The sequence below is a fragment of the Impatiens glandulifera genome, chromosome 7, assembly GCF_907164915.1.
Source record: "Impatiens glandulifera chromosome 7, dImpGla2.1, whole genome shotgun sequence".
NCBI lineage: Eukaryota > Viridiplantae > Streptophyta > Magnoliopsida > Ericales > Balsaminaceae > Impatiens > Impatiens glandulifera.
The window spans coordinates 29,264,915-29,270,914 of NC_061868.1; positions in this window are offsets into that span (position 1 = coordinate 29,264,915).

Below are 6,000 nucleotides of genomic sequence, written 5' to 3' on the forward strand. Positions count from 1 at the left end.
GGAAAAAAATAAACACATCATTAAAATCTCTTTCCCCATATATATCATTTAAATTATCTTTTAATGATGTATTATTAATCTTAATCATTCCCAGTTTTCACCAAACTTAAACATTCACTAGTCTTTTGGCATGATCTTTGGCCCTGAATCACTTTCTATGGACAAACCCTTTATTGGAATTTTTAGGGTCACTAGTATAATAAATAATTGTGCAAATATCATATTTAATATAAGTCAAAATAATGTGATCTAATGTGATTAAGTTTATGGATTATGAGTGTATTTGTCATGAATATAAAGTTAGGATATCTAAGTGGCATTTCTAATTTTTTTGTGAATTAAAAATAACCTAAATATAATAACTAACTTAATGTTAATTATATGTAACGGTAATGGTCTATATTTGAAGTATGGACAATTCTCCTTTAAGTCCCTATCAATAGAAGAGAGAGAAACTGTACTCATCAAATCAAATGGAAGAACCATTCCATATATCATATAAGGAAAGTTTAAAGAAAGAGTCATCTATGCAAAGTCTAATAAAGAGAAGATTAATGATTAATCAAATTAAGGTACTCATGCCACATTTAAATTTTAATTTCTCACACATTAAATTATTAAATTAAGATCTTAGAGGATAATTCTAACCGCCCTAATTTATTATTGTGAGAATATATATATAGGAAGATATATATTTATATATATCTTTCAAGATTCATATATATATATTTTGAATTAATATTAAATTCTATGATGTTATCTATCATGAAGATGGACGATAGATTAAGATATATTTGAATTATAAATATTTTTTTCAATTATAAAATATAAGAATCCTAGATTTATGGATATTTCAGAATATATATGCATGAATTTATTTATAGATTATTTAAAATAAATGTATGGATATTTAGATTTTGTATATAAGTCTCATTATAGAGAAACCGTTAAATAATTATTTAATAATATTTTCAAGATTTATGAATATTTAGATTCTCTTATATTTAGTAATTAGATTATGTCAATTAAGTTTCAAGATTTATGGAAATTCATATTCTTTCATTAAGTTATTAAGATTTATGGATGTTTAGATTTAATTTATACTCTCGTTAAAAGAGGAATATTAAGTTTTGTTAAAGAGGAAGGTTAAGTCTTGTTAATGTTAAAGAGGAAGGGTTAAGTCTTGTTAAAGATGAAAGATGAAGGTTAAGTCTTGTTAAAGAGGAATGGTTAAAGATTATTGCTGATTCCTAAATATAATATATTTTTTTGATTGATATAATATGTAATATATTAAAGAGAGAATTAAGGAAGAATGTTTATATATATATATATATATATTTTTTTGATTTTTTTTTGGTTTTACCCATGAAAATTTATAAGTTTCAAGATTTATGGAAATTTAGATTCTCTCATTCTTCTCATTAAGTATATAGATTTATGTTCATAGATTTATGGATTCATTCTCATTGAGTTCATATATTTATATTATAGATTTATGATATTTATATTCGTTAAAATTTATAAATTTTTGAATATTTAGATTTTATAGTTAAATAATTATTAATAATGTTTCCTAGATTTATGCATATTAATTCTCGTTAAATTTCTAGATTTAAGGTATATTTTTTCAATTGATATAATATATAATATAATATTATATATATATATATATATATATATATATATATATATATATAACATTCATTCTTAATTCTCTCTTTATTTTTTATAATATATATATATATATATATATATATATATATATATATATATATATATATATATATATATATATATATTGATTTTTTTGGTTAAATATCCAATTATTATTATGGAATAATTTATCCTATTTATGGATATTTATATTATGTCAGTTAAGTTTTTAAAATTTATGAAAATTCAGATTCTCTCATGAATATTTAGATTCGTTAAAAGTTATAGATTTTTGGATATTTAGATTCAGGAATAATTATTTAATAATGTTTCTCATATTTATGTTTATTTAGATTATCGTTATATTTAGATTTTAAGAATAATATTAAGGGATTGATATAATATATAATATATAATATATAATATATATTATAAATTAAAAGGGAATTAAGGAATAATGTTTATTTTTAGGTATATATAAAAATCAATATATATTTATATAAATTTTAGATGAATACAAAATTTCTTCTATTATTTATTTTAAGATTAATAGATAAGGTTAATGATCATTAATAAATTAATGAATAATTTGATTATATTATACATTTTTATTTAAAAATTAGAGTGGAATTAAGGTGAACATAAAAGTGAAACTTAAGTGAACAAGTTTAGGTCATAAGAATTTTTGAAATTTGATTTTTTATTTAATTTATTTAATATAAGACATTACAAGTTTATAATTTTATTAAAGTATAATTTTATTTTTTATAACAAAATAAAAAAAGATTTGATTAAAGTATAATTTTATTTTTTATAATAAAATAAATTACATTTCTTGATAAATTATATATTATTGATTTAAGTTATATATATATATAATAATATGACATTTAAATTCAAAATGATGATATCATTGTTCATTATTTGGATTGTATTAATTGATACAAATAATCACCAAAGTGATAATATTTGTTGAAATTAATTCAAGAAAATTTTGAATGGTAGTGTAATTTTTGTACTTATACTATTTGGCCAAAAAGGATAATTAAGTGACCAGGATTACATAAATATTTGTGATAGTAAACATGTAATAATTATAAAGTCTTATTTATAATTAATCCATCCAAAGATAGATTGATTATTTGACATGTCTTATTACATCAAAATACTATTAACAATTAATATTACTATCTAAAGACTTGATATTAATATTGCATTAAATATATTAATAATATTTAAAATTTGGTCAAATAAATCTTGAAGATTTATTATTTAATTTAATTTAATTAATATAAGACATTACAAATTTCAAATTTAAGAAGAAAGATTTGACTACAGTATAATTTTATTTTTTATAATAAAATATGTTGGGAAAAAGTAAAAACAAAGTAAAGAAAAAAGTTAATTAAGTGAGAAATAATTAACTTATAAAATGAAACATTAAACAACAGAATTCTGATGTTTAGAACGGAATTTTGATAATGTATAGTTGTGAATAAAGCTAAGTTGTCTATTTGGTTTTGTGCAGGTGTATTAGACTATGTTAACTTACACGTGATCTAAGCAGACTAATTAGACGAAGTTAGACGTGGTAGTCTAACTCCATTAGACTTGGTCTAATGGGAAACGTAGTTAGACGTGGTAGTCTAACTCCATTAGACTTGGTCTAATAGGAAACATAGTTAGAGGAGGTCGTCTAACTCCATTAGACTTTATCTAATGGGACGCGTAGTTAGAAGAGGACGTATAACTCCATTAGACTTGGTCGAATGTGACGCGTAGTTAGACGAGGACGTCTAACTCCATTAGACTTGGTTTAATGGGACGCGTAGTTAGATGAGGACGTCTAACTCCATTAGACTTGGTCTAATGTGATGCGTAGTTAGACGAGTACGTCTAACTCTATTAGACTTGGTCTAATGGGATACGTAGTTAGACGAGGACGTCTAACTCCATTAGACTTGGTCTGTTGGGACGCGCAGTTAGACAACGACGTCTAACTCCCTTAGACTTGGTCTAATGGAGCACGTCTAATACCTTGCTTTAACAGCTGTTTGAAGAAAGCATACGTCTAACCATGATCAACTAGTTGTCTGCTACTCCTTCTCCACTCACTCTTGTGCAGTCTGACAAGCCAACTAATTGTATCAAATGAACAAACGCCACATACACAAATGTCCTTCCAACGGTTTGTCTAGTACAAGACAATATCAGGAGGATATTCGGCGCACTACCAGTTCGGTACGACCACGATCCATTTGCTTAGAGTCTGCTGATTTTTGGTACTATGGGAGGCCTTCCAATGGACACTTGCCACGTGTCCATGTAGAAGATTCAACCATTGGTGTCCTCCTACTACAAATAGATGCTCAAGGACAATGGACGAATCACCAAGTTACGTACCGATTTATTGAATCACTGACTTGCCTACTCACTTGCACTTGTTCATACTGATTTCTATTATCACTCAAGTTCAAGAGAGAAAGAATCAATTACTATCTAGTTGTGAGAATATTGTTAAGAATATTATAAGTTGAACAATGGTTGTTCTGTTCAACAGAGTGATAGGATCGGTGTAATCAATAGAGACAGGGGTCTGATTATTGATAGCAACTTTGGATACACGGATTGATAGAAATCTTGTTAGTGATTAATATCACTTTCTATTTTTCGCAAACCTTTATAAACACTTGAAACGATTCATGTGCGGAATTGTTTATTTAGATTTGAAGCGTTGAACCAATGAATAATGAAAGATAGAGGGAAAGAACACAACAATATGTTTATGGATGTTCAGAGTTAACTCTCCTACGTCACTCCTTCTTCCAACAACCAGAAGGATTTCACTAAACTTCTTGAATCAAATACAGTTCACTGAATAACTAACACTCTGTTGAACAGAACAGACTCTGTTCAACTTACAATATGATTAAGAATATCTCTCAGCTAAAACATTGTTTTTGATTCTCTTTCTTGAACTTGAATATGATGTACAATTAGTAAGTGCAAGAGTGATTTTCTAATTCGTAATGTGAATAGAGTAATTTGTAATTCTTCTGGCATATTTGTTTGTTGTCCTTGAGCAGCTAAATATAGTGGAAGGACACCAATGGTCAAATCTTCTATCAAATCTTATATATGGACACGTGGCATGCGTCCATAGGATGGCCGCCTAAAGGACAGAGTACAACAGGCTCTGTGCTTCTGGAACGTGGCCGTACTGAATGGTAGTGCAGAATATCCTTTTGCAACTGTCCTGTACTGAACAAGTAGTGGGAGGAATATTTGCGTACGTGGCATTCATTCATTTGATACAAGTAGCTGGCGTACTAAACTACAAGATAAAGTGGAGTAAGAGTAGCGTACAGCTAGTTGATCGTGAGTAGACGTATGCTAACTTCAGACGGCTGCTGAAGCGAGGCATTAGATGTGCTCCATTAGACTACCAAGTCTAATAGAGTTAGACGCCAATGTCTATCAGAGAGATCCATTAGACTACCACGTCTAATGGAGTTAGACTGTAACGTCTAACTACGCATCCCATTAGACTACCACGTCTAATGGAGTTAGACTGCAACGTCTAACCTTACATCAATTCAGACTAATCTGAAGGAGTTAGACTAACACGTCTAACTACGTATATGTTAGACTGCACGTCTAACTACGTATCTGTTAGACTGACACATCTAACTACGTATCTGTTAGACTTGCACATCTAACTACGTATTTGTTAGATTTGCACGTCTAACTACGTATTTGTTAGACTGACACGTCTAACTACGTATCTGTTAGACTGACACGTCTAACTACATATCTGTTAGACTGGCACGTCTAACTACGTATCTGTTAGACTTGCATGTCAAACTACGTATTTGTTAGACGGACATGTCTAACTACATATCTGTTAGAATGGCATGTCTAACTACGTATCTGTTAGACTGGCACGTCTAACTACGTATCTGTTAGACTGACACGTTTAACTACGTATCTGTTAGACCAACACATCTAACTACGTATCTGTTTGGCTTGCACATCTAACTACGTAACTCGTCTAATTAGCCTACTTAAACCACGTCTAAATTAGCCAAATCTGATGCACCTGCATAGAAACAATTAGACGACTTAACTTCATTCATATATAAACATCATGAAAACTTAATTGATTAATATTTAGCACTTTTCTGTTAATTAACTTTTTACTTAGTTTTCCAAACAATTTCTTCTAAGTTAATTAAATCTTAATATTTCCCAACAATTTCTCCCTTTTTTGATGATTTAAGCTAAATGATCAAAATCAGTTGAGTTAATTTAATCCTGAAAAATTTCCCTTTTTTATGATGTTAA